General features: G+C 48.6%; 1 protein-coding gene across 1 annotated transcript in view; it reads left to right on the top strand.

Annotated features, from left to right (window-relative positions):
* The window catches only part of Cotl1 (coactosin like F-actin binding protein 1), a 52,394-nt gene that overhangs the window by 4,216 nt on the left and 23,348 nt on the right, over positions 1-24,830 (top strand). The gene's annotated exons all lie outside the window — the stretch shown is intronic.

The raw sequence follows: 24,830 nt of genomic DNA, 5'->3' as shown, positions 1-24,830 counted from the left end.
CTCCTTTGTCTCCCCGTCCTGGAGTGATGGGGGAGGGGGCTTCTTGAGTGGGGACCCAGATGGCTACACCAGCTTCAGTCATGGAGTGGGGTGGGACAGAATAAGCCCCTTGGCCAGCAAGTCCAGGGGTCCTGACCCACCATCCTTGTCCTGCCTGAGTTCATGTGCCTATCACTGAACCGCCAGTACTGAGCCTGGGTCACATATCCACCCTTGGAGTAGGGGAGGGGAGAACCCCACCCATCCAAACTGAGAGTCAGTGTGGGTGAGGGTGGCTTCTAAAAGAGGGCAAGCCTCAAACAGGGACACTGACCCACTGCCTTCCCTATCATCTAGAAATGCTCTGCCTCTCACCTGACCATAGTGTCAGTGTGCTGGGATCACAGAGACCCACCACACCTTCAGGCTTTGCTTGTTTGTTTGCTTGCTTTTTTTTTTTTTTTTTTTGAGGTAGGGTCTCACTGTAGACCAGGCTGACCTGGAATTAACTATGCAGTCTCAGGGTGGCCTTGAACTTACGGCAATCCTCCTACCTCTGCCTCTAGTATTGGGATTAAAGGTGTGCATTGCGACGCTCAGCCAGTATAACTCTTTTTAAAAATAAATTTATTGGGGCTAGAGAAATGGCTTAGTGGTTAAGGCACTTGCCTTCAAAGCCAAAGGACCCAGGTTCAATTCCCCAGAACCCATGTAAGCCAGATGCACAAGGGGGCACACGCATCTGGAGTTCGTTTGCCGTGGCTGGAGGCCCTGGCATGTCCATTTCTCTCTCGCTCCCTCTCTCAAATATATAAAGGAAAATAAAATATTTTTAAAAACTAAATTTATTTATTATTTACTTGCAAGCAGAGAGAGTAAGAGAATGAGAGAGAATGACCACTTGTCACTGCAGACAAACTCCAGACACGTGCCATTTTGTGCATCTGGCTTTCCATGGGTTCTGGGAAGTCACACCTGGGCCATCAGGCTTTGCAAGCAAGCACCCTTGAACCATTGAGCCATCTCCCCAGCTCATAACTTTTAAGAAATGAATCTTGTGTCCTCTCCCAAAATTGTTTCCCTTCTGAAGCTTTCAGTGTGTGCCTGGCTTTGTGCACAGTAGGCCCGCCCCAGGCAGGTGTGCAGTGGCCTCTGGCCTGCATGGGAGCGCACGCTTCTTGGCTTGGGTCTGCTTGCAGTAGCTGCTTGGTCCTGGGGAGAAGTAATTGCCACAGTACTGAGGGATGCAAACTATGCCAATGCCGCAGGTTCAGAGATGTGCCAGTTGTGTGTTCTGGAGCAGGTGAGTTGCCCACCATGGGGCAGGTCAGCAGGAGGGTTAAGGAAGCAAGTGCATGGTGCCTGGGATATTGGTGACCTCAGTGGGTGTTTTGTTGACAGGATATAGGTAATTCCAACAGTGACTGAAAGGTGTGAGGGGATGCCGGGGAGGAAACAGCTGAGCTGGGCTGATCCTGTCAGCACCACAGAGCCTGTGCCATCGGGTCCACTGCCACTTAGCCTGCAGCAGTCAAGGGAAGGGGGACCACCTGCCAGCCAGGCCACTGCCAAAAGGGCTCGCAGGTCTGGCATGAGTGGTGAGGTGGTGGCTCCTGCTATCTGTGAATTTTCGTTACTTGTGTCCTGTCCCGACAACACCACGGACAGTCTTGTCACATACTCGGAATCTGCCACTCGTGCAGAGATTGAAGCGAGACGTAGTTCACATGGTTCCCACTGAAGACATGTTCACTTGTTCATCTGTTCTGTCATTCATTCATTCGTTTGTTCAGTGTGCCTGGGTGGCTCCTCTGTGGGTGGCTTGTTCTGTACACTGAGGTATCACAGAGCTGATGTCATTGTCATCTCCCTGGGTGGACTGCTGCCCTGTTTGTGCCATGTTTTCTTTCTTTGTACATGTATGTGTATGTGTGTGTGGTGCATATGCCTGTAAGCCTATTTGCATGTGTGTGTACATGCATGTGGAGGTCCGAGGTTGATGTAGGTTGTCTTCCTCCATCACTCTTCATTTACTAAGACAGGCTCTCTCACTTAACCTCAGAGTTCGAAGATTTGGCTAGCCTAGCTAACAGCCTGTCTCAGCCTCCCGAGTGGTGGAATTAGAGGGACCACCATATCCACCTGGCATTTTTGTGGGTGCTGGGGATCCAAAGATCATCATGCTTGCATGGCAAGCAGTTTAACCACTGAGCCATCTCCCCAGCCCCTTGAGGTGCTTTCCTATGTGTATTTTCTGACCCATCTTGTAGTTGTTGGTTGGCCAGCCACCATGGCCCTTGCAGACCCATTTCCCACCTGTTTTTCCGGCTACCTCTTTATTTTTTAATTAATTAATTTGACAGAGAAAGAGGGAGAGAGAGAGAGATTGAGAATGGGCATACCAGGACCTCCAGCCACTGCATACAAACTCCAGACACATGTGCCCCCTTGTGCATCTGTCTAACGTGGGTCCTGGGGAATCAAACCTGGGTCCTTTGGCTTTGCAGGCAAATGCCTTAACAGCTAAGCCATTCCTCCAGCTCCCGACTGCCTCTTTAAAATGGCTCCATAGTGTTCTGGCTGTCCATGCACATTGTTTAGCCAGGCCTCTCTCTGTGGACTCAAAGCCTCTGCTGCAAGGAATTTTCTGCTGGAAAGAATCCAGGTTCCTGGAAGTACATCCAGTTTTCTGGTGACTTTAGAGCCCATGGATGAAGGAGCTGTCTCCTCTGGAACCATAGCCTTGCCTCATGGTGTTGCCTTGGGCAGGTCGCCTAGTTTCACTTTTTTTTTTTTTTTTTTTTTTTTGGTTTTTTGAGGTAGGGTTTCACTCTAGCCCAGGCTGACCTGGAATTCACTATGGAGCCTCAGGGTGGCCTCAAACTCACGGTGCTTCTCCTACCTCTGTCTCCCGAGTGCTGGGATTAAAGGCGTGCGCCACCATGCCCAGCTTTAGTTTCACTTTTTTTAAAAATATTTTTTGTTCATTTTTTATTTATTTGAGGCGACAGACACAGGGAGAAAGACAGATAGAGGGAGAGAGAGAGAATGGGCGCGCCAGGGCTTCCAGCCACTGCAAACAAACTCCAGACGCGTGCGCCCCCTTGTGCATCTGGCTAACGTGGGACCTGGGGAACCGAGCCTCGAACAGGGGTCCTTAGGCTTCACAGGCAAGCGCTTAACCGCTAAGCCATCTCTCCAGCCCAGTTTCACTTTTTTAAAAATACTTAAAATTTTTTTTGGTTTATTTTTATTTATTTATTTGAGAGCGACAGAGAAAGAGGCAGAGAGAGAGAGAGAGAGAGAGAGAGAATGAGAGAGAGAGAGAGAGAGAATGGGCGCGCCAGGGCTTCCAGCCACTGTAGACGAATTCCAGATGCATGCGCCCCCTTGTACATCTGGCTAACATGGGTCCTGGAGAATCGAGCCTCGAACTGGGGTCCTTAGGCTTCACAGGCAAGCACTTAACCGCTAAGCCATCTCTCTAGCCCAAAAATATTTTTTAAATTTATTTATTTTCGGGGGCAGATGGAAGGGAGGGAGAAAATGGGCGTGCCAGGGTCTCTAGCCACTGCAAACAAACTCCAGATGCACACATGCTACCTTGTGCATCTGGCTTTACATGTGTACTGGGGAATCAAACCTGTATCTTTAGGCTTTGCAGGGTAGTGCCTTACCCACTGAGCCATCTCTCCAGCTCCACTTTCCCTGATTCTCTGCCCACAAGATGAGGATTATTAGTCTTTGAGCTCCTCCTTATCCCCATTGACAATAGTGGGCAATGACAGGGCTGTGGAGAGGATACATTTACATCATACAGAAGTTCTGCATCACTGCCTCCTATAGACTGCAAACGTGGCCTTCAGGAGCATAGCACTAACTTGGGTGACCATCTGTGGTCCACTGATGTGTTGTCTGAGCTAAACTGTGTGTATGGATTAGTCCCTGGGGAAGGGGCACGCACAGAGGGAGTGTGAGCTGTGAAGAAAGCAGGCAGGTGCTGGGCAGATATTCTCCCCATGATGCTCTGGCTAGCCTGTAGCATTCAGCCCAGAGCTCCTCAGAGATGCAGGGACTGAGGCTTGTCTGTACAGCATCCTGTCCTTTGTGGGAGATCACTCCCTCCCATGTCATACTCATCCTGCCCAGGCAGTGTCACACCCATGGAACTGACACTGCCCCGCTCCACTGCGTAGGCACATGCCCTTAACTGCTGGCCGATTGGTTCAAGGCTGGGCTCTCCTGTAGCTCCTGGAGCCCAGCAGGCTGGCTCCTGGAACTAGGACTTTGGACAGGGCTGTTGGGAAAGAGGCCTTTTATCTTTTCTCTGGCTTACATCTGGAGAGGAGGAGGAAGGCTTGAACCTCACAGGGCCCCTCTAGCACGTGTAGAGAACCTGTCCTGTGACCGGGAGTGGAAGCAAAGGTCAGGGATGGAGGCCAGGTGGCATGGCTTACAGTCTTGATGCAGCCAAGCCCAAAGCAGCTTAGACCACAAACCATCAGGAGCCCATTGATTTTATTCTTCTCTTTTCTTTTCTCTCTCTCCCTCTTCCCCTCCCTCCTTTCTCTCTCCTCTCCCCTCCCCCCTCTTTTAGAGACAGAGGAGCTCAACCAAGTTGGCCTGGAACTCATTATGTATCCCAGGCTGGCCTTGAACTCTCACAGTAATCCTCCTGCCTCAGCCTCCTGAGTGCTAGATTTATAATCCTGAGCCACCACACCTGGCAGCTTAATATTTTCTTTTTGAAAAATATTTTTATTTATTTATTTGCAAGAGAGAAAACATGAGAGAGCTTGGGTGCTCCAGGGCCCCTTGTCACTGCAGCTGAACTACAGACACATGCGCCACTTTGTGCATCTGGCTTTACGTGGATGCTGGGGCATCACACCCAGGCCGCCAGGTTTTGCCATCTTCCCAGGCCCAGATTATTATTTTAGGTAATACTTGTAGGGTTAAGAGTCATAGCCCTCATAGCTTGGATGCTGGTCTCCATTGACTCCCACACTCTGTCTCCAAGTGCATGTACTTTGTGACAGCCCTTTGGGTTTCTGGCTTGGAGATGTTTGTGCTTGCCTTTGCGTTTAGTTAGCATCCATCTTCCTGATGTGTAGCTAGTGTCCCTTCTTCACAACAGCTCCATTAATCTCTCCTGAGTTGAAGCTTAGCTCCTGGAACTGCCCCCCCCCGCCCCCCACCCCCAGGAGCCAATGCAGAGTCTTGGGAGCTTGCTGGGGATTTCCCAGGTGTTCCAGACCCCGCCTTGCATCTGCCGCCTTTGCCTGCTGAGCCCACCAGAGTGCAGAACCCAGACCTGCCTCTTAGTGATCTTGTCTTTACTCTGCTGTCCCCTGCTCCTTTAGCATTGTAGGAGGTTGTGGCCTTTAGGAAATGCCAAGCGCCCCCTCCCCGCGCCCTGCTGGGCTGAGCCACTACTTCTCCTTTTAAACTTCGTTTGCATGTTTTTGCTTCCTTTTGCCACTTCTCCTTCCTGCAGGGAGGGAAGACACCGAGTGGGGGCCTCCACCCTCCCCTGTGGCCTTGTCTTCGACTTCCTGCCCTTGCTGCTTCTCAGAACTGACTTGGACCTGTTCCTGACCCCATGACCTGGCATCCTGGCCCATAGGGTGGCTTTCTGAGCTTCACTTCAGGTTGTGTGGTCCCCCTCCCCCAGCCCTTAGGAGCACTTTGTAGCTAGCTTGTTTGCCTGCCTTCTTTCTTTCTTTCTCTCTCTCCTTTTTTATTGAGGCAAGCCCAACAGACAGGCCTTTTTTTTTTTTTAATGAAAATGACGGGGGGCGAGGGGGGAGGGCAGGGGTTGCATGTAGAATTGGTGTGCCAGGGCTACCAGTCACTGTACTTGAACTCCAGACACATATGCCCCTTGTGTTCATGTGCAACCTTGTGCATGCGTCACCTTGTGCATCTGGCATACGTGGGATCTGGGGGATTGAACATGGGTTCTTAGGCTTTGCAGGCAAGCACCTTAACTGCTAAGCTGTCTCTCCAGCCCACGTTGTAACTCTTGTTCCTAGGGTCCTGGTGCTGTGACGTGACCTGGATGCCCCTCACTACATGCTAGCTAGCTAGTGTTCTCTTGTGTGTGCAGCACGTAGGAGCCTGGTCTCACATGTACCTGGATCAAGGTACATACATGTGCCTTTCTGGTGTTAGCATGTTTTCTCCTGTCTAAAAGGGACATGTGACAGGGACACCTGTAGGCAGGTATCATCTCCATTTTGCAGATAGGAGCCTGCCTGTTTCCCTATTGGTGGCCAGCAGTTGGAGGAGCTGCACACTGAAGCCCCACCTGCGTCAGAGGCTCCCGCCACCCTCTCTCTCTCTCTTCCCTGAGCCTGTGGACAGTCCTCCCTCTGCCTGTACCGTCTCCTTCCCTCTTGCTTTCCTGGAGGGCTTCTGCACATCCACCAAGGCCCAGGCGATTATCCCTTCTGCTCAGAAGCCTTCCTTATCCTTATGCAATGACCACATTTGACATGCTTATGTGTGTATCTTGGACTCCTTGGTGACATCCTGAAGGGAAGACTCAGCATCTTGGTGGTGAACCCCTGATCTTCATGGCAGCCAGCACCTGGCCTCTCTTTCCCCATGGGCGTGCTATACCCTGTCATGAGGTGCCTGGATGACAGGCGTCTCTGGTAAGCATTGATCTCCAGCCCTTTGCACTTTGGGAAGTGAATCCACCCTGCATGGGTTCAGATCTTGCCTCTACGCCTTGTGAGCTGTGTGGCCTTGGGCAGGTCATCTAGCTTTTCTGTGCCTTACTTGGCCCATGGAAGGAGTCACATTTTCTAGAAAGTCTTCTTGTGGGCTGGAGAGATGGCTTAGTAGTTAAGGCATTTGCCTGCAAGGCCAAAGGACCCAAGTTGGATTCCCCAGGACCCACGTTAACCAGATGCACCAGGGGCCACACATGTCTGGAGTTCGTTTGCGGTGGCTGGAGGTCCTGGTGCGCACATTCACTCACTCTCTGTCCCTCTTTTCTGTGAAATAAATAAATAACATATATATTTTTTAAAAAATATTTTTTGTTCATTATTTATTTATTTATTTGAGAGCAACAGACACAGAGAGAAAGACAGATAGAGGGAGAGAGAGAGAATGGGCGCGCCAGGGCCTCCAGCCACTGCAAACAAACTCCAGACGTGTGTGCCCCCTTGTGCATCTGGCTAACGTGGGACCTGGGGAATCCAGCCTCGAACCGGGGTCCTTAGGCTTCACAGGCAAGCACTTAACCGCTAAGCCATCTCTCCAGTCCTAAAATATTTTTTTTAAAAAAAGTCTTCTTGGGCCTGAAGAGATGGCTGGGCAGTCAAGGCATGTGCCTGCGAAGCCTAAGGACCCAGGTTCTTTTCCCCAGTACCCACATAAGCCAAATGCACAAGGTGGCACATGAGTCTGGTGTTTGTTTGCAGTGGCTAGAGGCCCTGGTGTGCCCATTCTTTATCTGCCTCTTTCTCTTTCTCTCAAATATATAAATAAATAAAATATTTTTAAAGATCCTCTTGGATGGCCTGTGTAAGACAGCAGCCTCGGCCACGTTCTGTCCATTGGTCTACTTTCTCCCCGGCACTATTTTAGGTTGAGGTTCGCAGCAGCCTTACTGGAGACCACGGTCTGGGTGCAGGTCAGGGTTAGGAGTAAGGGTATGGGTCAAGCGAGGCAGAAAAGGGAGAAACAGTGAGGGGAACATTAGCCATTAAGGCCATGAGCACTGGAGTGACATCCTGCTGTGCCACGGCTGGGACCTTGGAGGACCAGCTGGGCAGCCAGGGTACATTGTTACCAGTTGTGTCCTCCACTGGTTGAGGGTGTGCCCCAGGGCTTTAGGGTTGCACAGAGCAATGCCTTGTCTCTGTGGGGTCGAGCAGCATCAGAAGTTTCTGAGCTAGGCCATAAACAGAACGGCGCAATCCTGCTGAAGCCAGGGTCACTGAGTGCTCAGGCCACACACCAATCCCAAGCATTGGATGGCACATTAGTCACAAGGTGTTTTCTCTCTTTCTTTCTTTCTTCTTTTAAAATATATTTTATTTATTTATTTGAGAGCAAGAAAGTGGCAGAGAGAGAGAGAGAGAGAATGGGCATGCCAGGGCCTCCAGCCACTGCAAACCAACTCCAGACACGTGCACCCCCTTGTGCATCTGGCTTACATGGGTCTTGGACAGTCGAACCAGGATCCTTTGGCTTTGTAGGCAAATGCCTTAACTGCTAAGCCATCTCTTCAGCCCCACAAGGTGTTTTCTTGTAGAACCAGCAGTACCCAAGGTCACATACACCCAGTGGGAGCTGGAGCCTGGTTTTGGTTCTTGGTGCCACACTCATTAGCTGTGTGTTGCCCAGGGGAAGGAGGACTGTTTTCCCCCTTCCCCCTCCCTCTCCATCACCAGAAGGCCTACTGAAGCAATATCCCAGTGGCATAGGACAGCCTGGCCGGTAGCCCTGGCCTTGTGACTGCACAGTGCCTCTTCCTGCAGACCCTGCATCCCAGCTTTCCTCTCCCACTTAATTTTACACATTTTGCTTTCAGAATCAGCTTGAGACTCAGCATCAGCGGGCCTCCAGAGACTTGTTTCCCAGAGCCTGGATTTTATATTGCCATTTAATATTTATATCATCAGCGCACTTTGAAATTAACTTGCCATAGATCCTCCTCTTTTTTTTCTGTACTAGGGTTGGAGCCCAGGGCCTCAAGTAGTTGGAGAGAGACAGACAGACAGACAGTGGGTGCACCAGAGCCCTTTGCCACTGCAACAAACTCCTGACACAAATACCACATTGTGCATCTGGCTTTACATGGGTATAGGGAAATTGAATCTGGTTGGCAGTTGTGGTAGTTGAATAGATGGTCCCTAATATAACAGTGGATTTGGAATTCTAATCTAATGATTTGCAAAGTGCCTCAGTTCTTCCTGGAGTTCCTGAAGTGTGCTATGTGGTGTGGCTTTGTTTTTTTTTTTTTCCTCTGTGGCTTTTTCTCCCCCTATTGGTTCTATGAGAGAGGGCCAACTTCTTCTGCCATTATGGAACTTCCCTTGGATCTGTAAGCTTCAGTAAATATCCCTTCTTCCATAACTGTGCCTGATCTGGAAGTTCATCTCAGTGACCTGGAAGCTGTCTGCTATCACAGGCTTTGCAAGCAAGCACCTTTAACCACTGATCCTTCTCTCAAGCCCTTCCTTTTTGAAGTAAGGCCTCATTAGGTTTCCCAGGCTGGCTTGGTTCTTGCAGTTCTCCTGCCTCATCTGCCGTCATCGTCTAGGCTGCCCTCGAACTCCCAATCGTGCATCACCATGCCAAGATCAGGTCCTAGTTTTCAACTCTGCTAATCCTTTAGTCATCTTGTACCTCCTGCTGTTTTGTTTTGTTTTGTTTTTCCAGGTAGGATCTTGCTCTAGCCCATGCTGACCTGGATGGAATTCACTATGTAGTCTCAGGGTGGCCTCGAACTCACAGTGACCCGCCTACTTCTGCCTCCTGAGTGCTGGGATTAAAGGTTAAAGGTGTGTGCCACCATGCCCAGCTCTGCTTTTTTTTTAAAACCTTTTATTGACAGCTTCTATAAGTATAGACAATAAACCATAATAATTCCCATTCCCACCCTCATTCTCCCTTTCTCAAACCCACCCTTCATCAAATTCCCTCTCCCTTCCAATTAGCCTCTTTTTATTTTGATGTCATCATCTTTTCCTCCAAAAATGAAGTCCATTTATGTAGGTAGTGTCAGACACTGAGGTCATGAATATCAAGGCCATTTTGCATCTGGAAGAGTGCATTGTGAGCAGTTCTCCCCTTCCTCTGGCTCTTACAGTTTTTCCACCACCTCTTCTGCAATAGTCCTTGAGCCTCCAGTTGTTTTTGATCTTACCTCCTCACCAAGAAATAACAAGTTGGGCTGGAGAGATGGCTTAGCAGTTAAGGCGCTTGCCTGTGAAGCCTAGCATTCAATTCTCCAGAGCCCACATAAGCCAGATGTACAGAGTGGCACATGTCTGGAGTTTGTTTGCAGTAGGTAGAGGCTCTGGTGCGTCTATATTCTCTTTATATCTGCCTGCTTCTCTGTCTCTCAAATAAGTAAATAAATACAGAAAGGAAAAAGAAGAGGAGCTGGTGGTGTCAGCTGTGAGTGTGGCTGGGAGGAGGGACCAGGCATGGGTTCTACCTGTCCTCACAATGCAGGAGGAGTGGAGAGCCACTGCCCAGGAGAGAGGCAGAGCTGGGACTTGAACCCAGGTCCCTCAGGCCACTATGGTTTGGTATTGGCTGTGCCTTCCTGTGGGATCACACTGGACTCTGTGTGTGTTTGTCCATCCAATGCAGGCCTCACCCAAGCCACCAGCCTTCTGTAGATGCGCCAGCCTTCCCCTCTCCACCATTGAAAGACAGGTGTGGCCACACTGGGCCCTTCCTGCTAGTTCTTTGCTGCTCTCTGGGGTCAGTGTACACTGGCACCTCCTACCCAACTGGACCAGCTGAGATGGGACTGGAAATCACTGATGGCAAAGGAGGTGGATCAAGGCTCTTACTGAGCATCTGCCCGCTGGGTGCTTGGCAATAATGAGACAAGGCGTGGAAGCTGGAGGAGTCATTTGTGACCCTCTTAGCTCTCACTCTGCACATGCCTTAGTTGATGTCCTCCTGGCCCGTGGCAGGTCAGAGCTAGAGAAACAATGGAACTCCCCCCAGAAGTGTCACTCAGGAGTTCTTTGACTGTATCCCCCTCACATTACTAGCCTGAGCCCCCCTCCTCCTTACCCGACTAGTTGGGTGAATGCCAACTCGTCCTTTAAGACCCATATCAAACATCATCTCCTCCGTGAAGCGCCTGTTCGCAGCCCCCAGGTAGAGCTCAGCTCCTCCCTTCTTCGATGTTCCCCGCAGCACCAGCAACAGCTCTGCTACCGTGTTGATGTCACTGTCTTCCCACACTGTGTTTTTGTCTGTTTGGCTGTGTCTTTTGAGAGCAGGGATCAGATCTTACTCAGCAAAGTCCCTGGGTCTTAGATTGTCCATAGTGTGTCAAATGACTGATAGCAAAATGACAGAAGCAGACACCAAATCCCACACAGGCCCCAGAGTGTCTCACCACAGATTGTGTGGTGATGTACTCAGAGCCTCCACTTTCATTTAAGGAAGTAGGAAGTGAGCATTTAAGGGAGCTGCTGCTTTGTGATGGGGAAGCCTGGGCTGTCTATAATCTGTGGCTCTGAATTGGTGAGTCTCCTGCACAGTGTGACCTGTATCTCTGTGCCACCCGGTCCTGCTCTTTCTCAGACAGAAAGCTGTGTCACTGGAATTACCCAGTTAGCCAGATTCATGTGGGGAGCTTGCAGCTTTGGGGATGGGTGTCAGATCTCAGATGGTGCAAGTGTGTGGACACAGTCAAAACCATGAGCAGGGGCTGGAATGATGGCTCAGCAGTTAAGGCACTTGCTTGCAAGGCCTAATGATCCTGGTTCGATTCCCCAGTACCCACATAAAGCCACATATACAGAGTGGCACATGCATCTGGAGTTCATTTGCAGCAGCTGGAGACCCTGGCGTGCCTATTCTCTCTCTGTCTCTCTCAGCTTGATAAATAGGCTAGAGAGATTACTCAGTACTTAAGGTGCTTGCCTGTAAAGCCTAACGACCTGGGTTTGATTTCCTTAGAACAGGTAAAGCCAGATGCACAAAATGGTACATGCATCTGGAGTTCAGTTGCAGTGGCAGGAGGCCCTCGTACAACCATTCTCTCTTCTCTCTCTCTCTCAAATAAATAAGTATTAGGGCTGGTGCACCCATTCTTTTTGTCTGTTATTCTCTGCTTGCAAAAAAATAAAACAAGATATTTTTTCTTTTTTTTAATATATTTTTTTGTTCATTTTTTATTTATTTATTTGAGAGTGACAGACAGAGAGAAAGACAGATAGAGGGAGAGAGAGAGAATGGGCACGCCAGGGCTTCCAGCCACTGCAAACAAACTCCAGACACGTGCGCCCCCTTGTGCATCTGGCTAACGTGGGACCTGGGGAACCGAGCCTCGAACCAGGGTCCGTAGGCTTCACAGGCAAGCACTTAACCGCTAAGCCATCTCTCCAGCCCAAATAAAACAAGATTTTAAAAAACTCTGAGCAGGTATGTAGATAGTCACCCCTGGGCTGGGGGCATGGCTCAGCAGGTAATGTGCTTGCTTGTAAAGCCTGAAAGCCCAGGTTCAATTCCCCATGGAAAGCCAGACACACAGTATGGCACATGCTTCTGGAGTTCATTTGCAGTGGCAAGAGTCCCTAGTGTACCCATTCTCTCTTCTCTCTCTCTCTTAAGTTAATAAATATCAGGGCTGTTACCAGTTAAGGTGCTTGCCTATAAAGCCAAAGGACCCAGGTTTGATTCTCAAGGACCCATGTAAGCCAGATGCACAAGGTGGCACAAATGTCTAGAGTCCATTTGCAGTAGCTGAAGGCCCTGGCGTGCCCATTCTCTCTCTCTATCTGCCTCTCTCCCTCTCTCTCAAATAAAAATAAATAAAATTAGAAAACAAGTATTTTAAAAAAAGAAACAGTCACCCTTGCATGCCAGGATCACATCTACGAACTGTCTCTGCCCATGTGCCATGCAGAATAGCCACATATGAACAGAGATTTTATTTCTGGATTAATGTATTCTCTTTATTTATTTATTTATTTTATTTGAGAGAAAGAGAGAGAATATAGGCATGCCAGGGACCTCCATCAACTGTAAATGAACTCTAGATACATGTGTCACTTTGTGCATCTGGCTTATGTGGGTCCTGGGAAATTGAACCTGGGTCCTTTGGCTTTGCAGGCAAGCACTTTAACTGCTAAGCCATCTCTCCAGCCCTCTTTATTTATTTATATTATTTATTTGTTAGTTAGTTATTTTTTGGTTTTTCAAGGTAGGGTCTCACTGTAGCTCAGGCTGACCTAGAATTCACTATGTGGTCTCAGAGTGGCCTCGAACTCACAGCCCTCTACCTCTGCCTCCCAAGGGCTGGGATTAAAGATGTGTGCCACCATGCCTGGCTCCTCTTTATTTATTTTTTATTTTTTTTTAATTTTTATTTATTTATTTGAGAATGACAGATAAAGAGAAAGAGGCAGATAGACAGAGGGAGGGAGAGAGAGAGAATGGGAGCCCTAGGGCCTCCAGCCACTGCAAATTAACTCCAGATGAGTGTGCCCCCCTGTGTATCTGGCTAACATGGGTCCTGGGGAATCGAGCCTCAAACCGGGTCCTTAGACTTCACAGCCAAGCGCTTAACCACTAAGCCATCTCTCCAGCCCTTTTTTTTTTTTAATTGATTTTTTTTTTTCAGTGTTGGAGCTTGCCCATGCTGGGCAAGTGTTCAACCACTGAGCTATATCTCCAACCTGCATCTTACTGTTTTCTTTGAGATAGTCTTACTCTGAGGCTCTGGCCAGTCTTAAACTTACTATCCTCCTGCCTCAGTCTCCTGAATAGCTGGGATTACTGGCCTGTGCTACCAGGCCTAGCTATTTATTTATTTATTTGTTTATTTATTTATTTATTTATTTACTTACGGTAGTATCTCACTCCAGCCCAGGCTACCTGAAAATCACTCTGTAGACCCAGACTGGTCTTGAACTCACAGTGGTCCTCCTACCTCAGCCTCCCAGTGCTGGGATTGCTACCATACCCAGTTCATCTGTCTTTTATTTTTCTGGACTGGGGATGGGGCTCAGTTGGTACAGTGCTTGCCTAGCATGAACAAAACTCTGAGTTCATCCCTGGCACTGCATAAAGAGGCATGCATGGTGGTGAACACCTCTAATCCCAGTACTTAGGAGATGAGGCCGGAAGGATCAGAAGTTTAAGGTCATCCTTGGTTATGTAGAGTTCAAGGCCAGCCTAGGCTATTTGAGGCCTTATTTCAAGGTGGGGAGGGGGTGGAGATTTTCTACATAATTGAGCGGGAACAGAGGCATTTTAGTAGCCAACTATCTCTCTTCAAGTCCAAGCCAGCTTGAGACTATGCCCCTCAGGCTCACTGATGAATTGGTTTTTGGTTCTGAGGGCAGAACCCACAGCTTTGTACTTGGCAGACAGACCTTTTGCCATTGAGCCATATCCCCTGCTCCCCTTAGTGCCTCTGTGAAGGCAGAAAGCCTTGACTCCTTTGCAGCTGCCCCTCTTGGCTGCCCCTTTGTGGCCCTGGAGGAGCCCCCCACTGTGGTGTGTCCCTCCCCTTGGAGCTGTGGCAGGATGTCAGTTCTGCTTCTCCCCATCCACCCAGCCTCACCTTGAGCCCCAAAGCTGACTGCTCAAGCTCTTTGATGTGGGGTGCTGTTCCCTGCAAGCTTATTTGTGTAACAGGGTCAGCTGCTGAGGGAGCTGCTATCTCATGCTCTGGGCCAGTTCATCTTGCCTTCCTCTTTCTCCTTTCCTTTGTCTTGTTCTGAAGTTCAGTGAGTGGGTGGAAATTACGAAATCATTTTATTCTTCTCTTTTCTTGCTAGCCCACAGTTCATCAAAAGATGAGAACAGGGATGGAGAGATGGCTTAGCAGTTAAGGCCCCTACCTGCAAAGCCTAAGGACCCAGGTTTGATTCCCCAGTACCCATGTAAAGCCAGATACACAAGGTGACACATGCATCTGGAGTTTGTTTGCAGTAATCGGAGGCTCTGGCATTGCCCATTCTCTCTCTCAATCCCTCTCTCTCTCTTTCAGTTGCAGTTTCTCTGTGTGTGTCTTTCTCCTTGAGAATGTGAATAAATACAATTTTTAAAAAGATTAAAACAGATGCTGGGGATGGTGGCTCAGGCCTGTAATCCTAGCATGAAAGAGATGAAAGCAGAGGATCTTTATAAGCTTAAGGCCAGCCTGGGCTATAGCGTAAGAACTTGTGTCAAAAAAACCAAAAAAAATCAAAAAGATTTGTGTACCAGCTGGGGATGTAGCTCATGGGTAGAGTGTTTCCCTAGCATGAGGTGTTTTTCCTTTGAAATATATTTTAAATTTTTTCAAGGTAGGGTCTCACGCTAGCCTAGGATGGTCTAGAACTCACTGTGTAGTTCCAGGCTGGTTTTGAACTCACAGCAATCCTCCTACCTCTGCCTTCTGAGTGCTGGGATTAAGGTGTGTACTATCACACTGGGCTTGTGTTTTTTTTTTTTTTTTGGTTTTCTTTTTTTTCAAGGTAGGGTCTCACTCTAGCTCAGGCTGACCTGGAATTCACTATGTAGTCTCAGGGTGGCTTCGAACTCATAGCGATCCTACTACCTCTATCTCCCGACTGCTGGAATTAAAGGCATGCAGCACCACTCCCAGCCCACACTGGGCTTCTTGAGGGGGGGGATTAAAATTAATTTTTATTTATTTATTTGCTAGAGAGAGAGAGAGAACGGGTGTGTGTCAGGGCCTCCTGCCATTGCAGACAGACACTAGATGCACGTACCACTCTGTGCATCTAACCCTACCTAGGTGCTAGGGAATTAAACTGGCCTTTAGGCTTTGTAAGCAAGTGCCTTTAATGGATCAACCATCCACCCAGCTTGAGGTGTTTGCTTCCTAGCACTGAATACACCCTGTGCTGGGAATCACGGTGGCATAAACCTGTAATCCTTGTACTCAGGAGGTGGAGGCAGAAGGATAAGAAGTTCAAGGTCATTTTCTGCTACCTTATGAGTTTGAGGTCAGCCTGACGTCCCTGTGATAAAAAGTTGATGGTTGGGCTGGAGGGATGGCTTAGTGGTTAAGGCACTTGCCTGCAAAGCCAAAGAACCCAGGTTCGGTTCCCCAGGACCCACATAAGCCAGATGTGCAAGGTGGCACATGTGTCTGAAGTTCATTTGTAGTGGCTGGAGGCCCTGGCGCTCGCGCATTCTCTCTCTCTTTCTCTCAAATAAATAAAAGAAAACTAAGTTGACAGTTCTTTCTCCATGGTGGAATTCTGATTCTTGTATATTTGTGTTTCTACATATTCTCCTCCTGTAGTTGTTTAAATCATTTCAGAGTGTTAGAAGGAGGTACATGGTGACTCCTCCATCCCAAGGGTTTGTCTTCCAGCTGGGACGGGCTTTGGGGACAGCAAAAAAAGGAAGCTAGCGAGAATGCCTTTGCAGGAAGTCAAGACCACCAGTCAATGCAGATGCACCGTCAGGGACATCCCGGTGCAGGTACTAAGGTGAGAGAGTAGGTCACATGCCTGTAAAACTCTTGGGGGCTGCCGGGGCCGGGAGATGAGGACCTTGCTTTAAGAACTGCACTTGTTGACCATGGCGCTTTTCAGCAAGCAAGGAAGGCCATCTAGTTCCTGATCGCTTGGGTCGCCAGAAGCACCACAAGGTGACAGCTAGCTCAGGTGTCAACCTTCTGATGAGGTTTGTCATTGTGGCATGTGTGTGGTGTGCATGCACACACACACGTGCACATGTACACACACATCTACGGAGAAGTTTCCTTCTGTCCTCAGCCACACTCGTCATGTGTGTCTGGGGAAGTGCCAGCAGGAAAAAGCTGAGGGTGTGTGCTCTACCCGCCGTGGATCCACTCAGGCTGGAGGAAGGGGACGGAATGAGGCTATGGAAGGAAGGGCTGCTTCTTCCTGCTGTGCTGTCCTGGGTGGGCTGAGAGGCCGCAACTGGGCAGTGACAGCCCAGGTCTTCCGGAGGGTGGTGAAATGCTGCTGAGATGGCAGATCTCGTGGCCCAGCCTCAGCTGACATCCCCGTCTGCTCAAATCCCCATTGGCAAACATTTGCAAGCATGATGTCATCCCTGGATTTTTGAAACCCTGTCAGCAATCTTGCTGAGTAAACCATTGCCTGATAAGCTCCCAACCAGTCACCCTTCCTTGGCTCCCTCCCCCCATTGTTTAAATGACATCATCCTGGGATTCTGGAAGGTTCCTAATGAACTTTAGGGTGTGAGGTGTGTGACTTATTCTTCATCTATCTTGTGCCAGGTCCTGGCCAGTCCTTGAGACTCAGGGTTTAACTAGGTGACTGCTTGTGGCTCTAGAGGGGACGGTGCCACTCAGGGGAGGAGTGATTAATGTACTCTCAGAGGGCAGCCAGCAAAAGGGCCACCTTGGGAGAGGTCTGCCTGGTACAGAGAAACTGGCCAGCGACCAGGGAGGGTGGCATTGAGAGGAGAGACAGGCCAGGAGGGCTGACTGTGCCAGAAAGCTCTGCACTTGGCTGAGCTTAGGCCCAGGGACTCCATCGACTCCCCCATGCAGAGGCGTTGGCAGGAATGGGTGGTCCTGGTCTGTGTCACAGTCATTGGGTCCAAGTGACAGGACTGACTCTGGAACTCAGAAACAGTTACCATAGAAACAGACACAGATGTTGTTTTATGCAAAGCCCAGGAGGGAGATATCTATGATGGGTCACCTGCCTCCTCTACAGGTCAAGACTGCAATTACTATTATTATTATTATTTTTTTTTTTGAGGTAGAGTCTTACTCTAGCCTAGGCTGACCTGGAATTCACTCTGTATTCTCAGGGTGGCCTCGAACTCATGGCAATCCTCCTACCTCTGCCTCCGGAGTGCTGGGATTAAAGGCATGTGCCAACATGCCTGGCCAAGACTGAAATTTAATGACACCCTATGGTGCCCGTTTTCTGATCACACTACTCGTAACAGTGCCCAGACGCTCCCTGGATGCTGAGGGGTGTTCCCAGCTGTGGTGGCTAGTGATGACATCAGTCTACTGTGTTTACACCAGCCACAGGGGCTATCTCCAGGTCCTAGAGCGTTCGAGGGCAGCCTGGACTGCACAGCAAGAAATAAAGGGCTGGAGAGATGGCTTAGCGGTTAAGCGCTTGCCTGTGAAGCCTAAGGACCCCAGTTCGAGGCTCCATTCCCCAGGACCCACATTAGCCAGATGCACAAGGGGGCTTACGTGTCTGGAGTTCACTTGCAGTGGCTGGAAGCCTTGGCATGCCCATTCTCTCCCTCTCTCTCTCTCCCTCTTTCTCTGTCTGTCACTCTCAAATAAAAAAATAAAAATAACAAAAAAAATAAAAAAAAGAAATAAATAATAAGAAAAGTACAAAGGGCTGGAGAGATGGCTTAGCAATTAAAGCCTGCCTGCACAGGTTCAATTTTCCCAACCACCCATATAAAGCCAAATGCACAAAGTGGTGCATATGTCTGGAGTTTGTTTGCAGTGGCAGGAGGTCCTAGTGTGCTCATACTTCCTCACTTTCTCTCTGGCTCTCTGCTTGCAAATAAATAAAATAAAGTTCTGTTTGTTTTTTTTTCCTGAGTTGCGGAGAGCGCGGTGTGAGGGGAAGCTCCGGCACCTGGCTTTTCCTGTGGCTGGAGCCAAGTCTGGCGGCTTTCTGGTGCGCTGCTGCCGTGGTTGGCGGAGCTGCCGGGGCCGCTTTTGCCGGCTTGTGAGGGCTCTGGTTGCTCTGGATCTCTCCTACTTCTCCGCTGCTGCTGCTTCAATTTCCTATACACCTCACTTTTTAGTAAAAGTGTGTATTTTGCTGAGGTTTTTTGGTCTTTTTTCCCCCCAGGCTGCTTTGGCGTGGTACCTACGCCGCCATCTTAACCGGAAGTCTCTCTCTTTTTTTTTTTTTTAAGTGCCCTGTGTGGTATTGCACATCTTTAATCCCAGCAGTAAGGGAGGCTGAGTTTGAAGGAGTCCCATAAGTTTGAAGCCAGCCCAGGACTTCATAATGAATCCCAGGTCAGTCTGGACTATACTCAGACCCTCAAACAAATTAAAAACAAAAAATTGAAAGCCAGGTGTGGTGGTGCACGCCTTCAATCCCAGCACCCAGGAGCCAGAGGTAGGAGGATTGCTGTAAATTTGAGGCCACCCTGAGACTGCATAGTGAATTCCAGTTCAGCCTGGGCCAGGGTAAGACCCTACCTCTAAAAACCAAAAAAGAAAAAAAAAATTGTTTTGGAGAGATGGCTTAGTGGTTAAGGCATTTGCCTGCAAAGCCTAAGGACCCAGGACCCAGGTTTCATTCCCCAGAACCCATGTCAGCCAGGTGCACATGGTGGCTAGAGACCTTGGCATGCCCATTCTCTCTCTCTCTCTCTCAAATAAGTAAATATTAAAATATTTTTTAAACCGGGCATGGTGGCACACGCCTTTAATCCCAGCACTCGGGAGGCAGAGGTAGGGGGATCACCATGAGTTCGAGGCCACCTTGAGACTACATAGTGAATTTTGGGTCAGCCTGGGCCAGAGTGAGATCCTACCTCGAAAAACCAAAAAATAAAAAAAATTAAAAGACTTCAAAAGCAGCCTATTTCCCCAATCATATCTGCCTTGAGCCTGAAGAACTTGGTGTTGCATGAAAGAACTCAGTCACCAAAGGCCACATACGCTATAATGTCACTTGTGTGAAATGTACAGAGCCAGCAAAGCCAGCCAGAGACAGAAGGCATGTTAGTGGTTGTTGGGGGCTGGGACTGAGGGAGAATGGGGGTGACTGCTCGTGAGTATGGGTTTTCTTTTGGGGTGATAAGTATGTTCTGGAATTAGGTAGTGGTGATGGTTGTAGAACATTGAGTGTACTAGGAGCCACTGCACTGTGTCCTTTTAAAGTAGTCATTTTTTTTCACCAATGAAAACATAAGACATCTGTATAGGCTGCTAACTCAGCCCATTTATGATTTGGAGGGAAAAAACCCAAAAATATAGAATATCTCTTTTAGTGAGCTGACACTTTAAAAATAAGAAAACTGCCGGGCGTGGTGGCGCACGCCTTTAATCCCAGCACTCGGGAGGCAGAAGTAGGAGGATCGCCGAGAGTTCGAGGCCACCCTGAGACTACATAGTGAATTCCAGGTCAGCCTGAGCCAGAGTGAGACCCCACCTCGAAAAAAAAAAAATAAATAATAAGAAAACTGATTTTTTGGTCCAAAGTCATGAAATGTAAGCACGGTTAACTGGGGTTACATAGCAAGATCCTGTGTCAAGACAAAAATAAAAGAAAGAGCAAGGAGAACAATGTTTTATGGTTATTTTAGATAAGGTGACTTTAAATTTTCAGTTGAAGGCTGGAGAAATGGCTCAGTGGTTAAAGGTGCTTGCATGTGAAAGCCTGACAGCCTGGGTTCATTTCCCCAGTGCCCACATAAAGCTAGATGTACAAAGTGGTACATGTATCTGGAGTTTGCAGTGGCTACAGGCCCTGGCACACCCATACTTTTTTTTTCTCTCTGTCTCCCTCACATAAAAATATTATTAAAATTTTCAATTGAAGGCTCAAGAGATGGCTCAGTGGTTAAAGGTACTTGCATGCAAAAGCCTGACAACCTGGGTTCAATTCCCCATGGTCCACATAAACCAGATGCACAAGGTGGCACATGCATCTATAATTCATTTGCAGGGCTGGAGGTCCTGGTGTGCCCATTCTGTTTCTCCCTCTTTCTCTCCTCTCTCTCTGTCAAATAAATAAATAAAACATTTTTTTCTTCCAAATTTTTATTAACAATTTCCATGATTATAAAAAATACCCCATGGTAAGACCCTCCCTCCTCCCACTTTCCCCTTTGAAACTCCATTCTCCATCACACCCTCCCCCATCTCAATCAGTCTCTCTTTTAACTTTGATGTCATGATCTTTCCCTCCTCTTATGATGGTCTTGTGCAGGTAGTGTCAGGCATTGTGAGGCCACAGATATCCAGGCCATTTTGTGTCTGGAGGGAGCATGTTGTATGGAGTCCTGCCCTTCCTTTGGCTCTTACATTCTTTCTGCCACCTCTTCCGCATTAGACCCTGAGCCTTGGAAGGTGTGATAGAGATATGGCAGTACTGAGCACTGCAGTCATTTCTTTACATCACCATGATACCTTCTTAGTTGTCCCAAGGTCACTGCCATCTGAAAAGAGAAGATTACCAAAATGAGAGTAGCAATAATATAAGGGTATGAACATTAACAGAAGTGCTGACTGGGCAGTTTGATAAGCATAGTATATACATTTAGCCAGACAACAGCAGACGTTACACCCCTAGGACTCATGACTACCCCTGTTTTAAGTTTTTAGTATCAGGGATATATTCCCTCCCATGGAGTGGGCCTCCAGTCCAATTAGAGGGCAGTTGGTTTCCCCCATAACAGACGCGCCACTATTGCACTCGTTGGCTCATTTGGCCTGGCTGGCCAAATATAAGGCTTGCAGTGTCCACTGTTGAGTATCTTCACTGGTGATTTCTCTTTCTCCCATTGAACTGCATGCAGAATGGCTTCTTCTAGCGTTCTGTCAGCTGGTCTACATGGAGGAGGTTATCAGCTCAGTTCCAGCAGGATTTCTCAGTGGCCTTGCAGACCAAGTATGTGGAGTCTTCAGCAATAGGGTCTTACCATCTATTCCTGATGGGAAACCAAGGGCTGGAGAGATTGCCTAGTGGTTAAGGCACTTGCCTACAAAGCCAAAGGACTTCGGTTCAATTCCCCAGTACCCATGTAAGCCAGATACACAAGGTGACACATGCATCTGGAGTTTGTATGCAGTGGCTGTAAGCCCTGCCATACCCATTCTCTCTCTCTCTCCCTCTTTCCCTCTCTCAAAATAAATAAAAATTAAAATTAAAAAAAAATTTTTTTAATTTCACTTGAGAGCTGGAGAGATGGTTCAGTTGCTAAGGTGCTTGCCTACAAAGCCTAACAACATGAGTTCAATTCCCAGTACCCACATAAGGCCTGATGCACAGTGGCACAAACATCAGGGGTTCATTTTCAGTGGGTGCTGGCCCTGGTGTACCCATTCTTTTATTTTTCTGTCTCTCCTCTCTCTATCTCTCCCTACTTGCAAATAAATAAGTAAAAATATTTTTAAGGGTTAGAGAAATGGCTTAGCAATTAAGGCACTTACCTGTGAAGCCTAAGGACCCAGGTTTGATTCTCTAGGGGCCATGTAAGCCAGATGTACATGGTGGTGCATGTGTCTGGAGTTTGCTTGCAGTGCCTGGAGGCCCTGGTGTCTCCATTCTTTCTTGCTCTGTCTGTCTGTAATAAATAATTGAATAAATAAAAAATTTAAATATACATATAGTTTTTGTTTGTTTTTGTTTTTTGAGGTAGGGTTTCATTCTAGCCCAGGCTGACCTGGAATTCACTGTATAGTCTCAGGGTGGCCTCGAACTCTCAGCGATCTTCCTGCCTCTGCCCCCCCCGAGCTGGGATTAAAGGCATGCGCCACCACACCTGGCTAAATATCTAATTTTTTAAAAGTTTAATTGAGCAAATATGGTGGGAAAGGGGGAAAAAAAAAAAAAAAAACAAGCCCATATTCCAGGTGAGGTAGCCCAGCTTTAAAAAAATTTTAATTTTATTTATTTGAGAGAGAAAGAATGGGCACACCAGGGCCTCTAGCCACTGCAAATGAACTCTAGACACATGTGTACCTAGTACATCTGGCTTATGTGGGTACTGGGGAGTCAAACCTGGGTCCTTAGGCTTCTCAGACAAGCACCTTAACTACTAAGCCATCTCTCCAGCCTGGTAGCCCAGCTTTTGGGGCAGAGTCAGTGTCCTCAGAACAAGGTTAGAGTCTCCTATAGGTGGTCTGTCTTCATGCTGGTTGCCTATACCTCTTACCAGGCCTGTGAATTGTCTCTGAGGCCATCCTTCTGCCTCCACTGCCTTGTGCCCTCTAACCTCTGAGGCCCCTTGGTGATTCTCCACCTTCCCATGGCTATGGGGCTGGTCGTGTAAAGGAGGGACATAGCGTGGCCACACATGTGTTCTTGTCCAGTCACATGACCCCTGCGGCCTTCTTCTGGCATCTGCCTGACCCTGAATTGGATGTTGAAAATGAAAGTGACCGCGTGGTCCCCACCTCCCCTTCCTCAGAGCACCACTATGTGATACAAACTGACAAGTGCTGTGTCAGGGAAGCGGTGACCCTGACGTGTTCTCTTTAAGAAGGAAGTGCTGGTGGCAGCAGAGTGTGCTACACATGGAAGATGTGCGTTTCCCAGTCTCTGGGGACAGAGGTTCTCATGAGACCATAGAGCCGGCTCTCATGTCCTCATAGAGCCAAGGCTCCATGTCTGCCTCCTTGAGGTGACACTAGCAAGGAGGTCTGTTGGCCGAAGGCTCGTGTGGCCTTCAGACAGGCTGTGGCCCTGGGACTTGCTGTTCCCTCACATGCTGTGGAGGTGACATGCCTGGAGCGCCCTGGCATAACTGCAGGAATAAAGGTATCTTGATACACACTCACCCATGACACCCACACATAAACATCACCCCTCAGTGTGTCTTCTGACAGGTGCTGCTGCTCCCCAGGGGACATCTGGAAGCACTGCAGGTGGCTTTGGTTGGCACAACTTAAGGGCACTCCTCACATCTAGTGGGTGGAAGCCAGAGAGACTGCCCAACACCTTGCCATGCCTAGGATGACACCAACTACAGACCTGTCTGACCCCAAGTCTCTCACGTACACACACGTGCACCATCCCCACCAAGAACCTCTAAACACTGTGGTGGGTGGAGCCGCAGGCGATGGAGGACTTTAGCAGAGGAGAATGTAGAAGATATTCTAAAGTGACCAAATGAAACTAAACAGATGTAACTCAAGGGACTGCCCCCCCCCCCGATTGTTTTAATAGACATGGGGTTATATGACATACAAGTATAGTGTGCCCAGCAGGGAAGTGTCACAGATCGCCAGTGGATCTCACGGTGTTGCCATAAGCTACACCTAAGCTGCATCCCAGGCACCCCTGTCCTGATAGGCTCCTGTCTCCATGGGTGGCTTTCTCATCCCAAGTACCACCTTGCTAACTAGATGAAGGAAGAAGAGCTGGCAAATTTCTTTCTTTTTTCTTTTCTTTGAGCCAAATTTCACGAAGCCAAGGCTGTCTCCTGACACTGTGTATGAGGCAGGTCTTGAACTTGTGATCCTCTTGCCTCCACCTCCCACGTGCGGGGATGACAGGCATCTGACACCACACCCAGTTTATTTGGGGCTGGGAATTGAACCCAAGGCTTTGTGTGTTTTGCATAGCGTTCTAACAATGAAGTCACATCCCTGGCCCAGGTTGGAGTTTCTTTCTTTCTTCCCCCCCCCCCAGGTCGGGTTTCACTCTAGCTCAGCCTGACCTGGAATTCACTATGTAGTCTCAGGGTGGCCTCGAACTTGTGGCGATCCTCCTACCTCTGCCTCCTGAGTGCTGGGATTAAAGGTGTGTGCCATGCCACCACTCCCACTTTCCTTCCCTCCCTTCCTTCCTTCCTTCCTTCCTTCCTTCCTTCCTTCCTTCCTTCCTTCCTTCCTTCCTTCCTTCCTTCTCTCCTTCCTTTCCCTCCCTTCCCCTCCCTCCCTTTCTTCTTTCTTTTCTTTTCTTTCTCCAATTCATATATTGTCTATTTGCAAGCAGAGTGGGTGAGGGGAAGAGAATGGGCGTGCCAGGGCCTCTTGCCACTGCAAACAAACTGCAGACACATGCATTACCTTTTGCATCTGGCTTTACATGGGTACTGGGGACTCAAACCTGGGCCACAGACTGTGCAAGCAAGAGTCTTTAACCACTGAGCAATCTGTCCAGCCCCTGGGTTGAAGTTTTTTTTTTTTTTTTAATTTTTATTAACATTTTCCATGATTATAAAATATATCCCATGGTAATTCCCTCCCTCCCCACCCCCACTGGGTTGAAGTTTTTATGCCTAAGTAAGAGCTGTGGCCTGAGCCTTGACTCTGGAAAGTGCAAGGAGACAAACAGCTGCCCATATCACCCTAGGAATGTCACATGACCTTACCTGCCACCATTTCCCATCTGTGAATCAGGCATCACAGATAACATTGCCAAGGCCCCTGGTAACACGCTTTCTCCCTGCGGTCTCACTGGGCACACACTCATCTCACAGCCTCTCCTAGGGATGTGGTGTTG

The sequence above is a fragment of the Jaculus jaculus genome, chromosome 1 (assembly GCF_020740685.1).
Source record: "Jaculus jaculus isolate mJacJac1 chromosome 1, mJacJac1.mat.Y.cur, whole genome shotgun sequence".
Classification (NCBI taxonomy): Eukaryota; Metazoa; Chordata; class Mammalia; order Rodentia; family Dipodidae; genus Jaculus; species Jaculus jaculus.
This window is presented reverse-complemented; position numbering and strand designations above follow the sequence as displayed.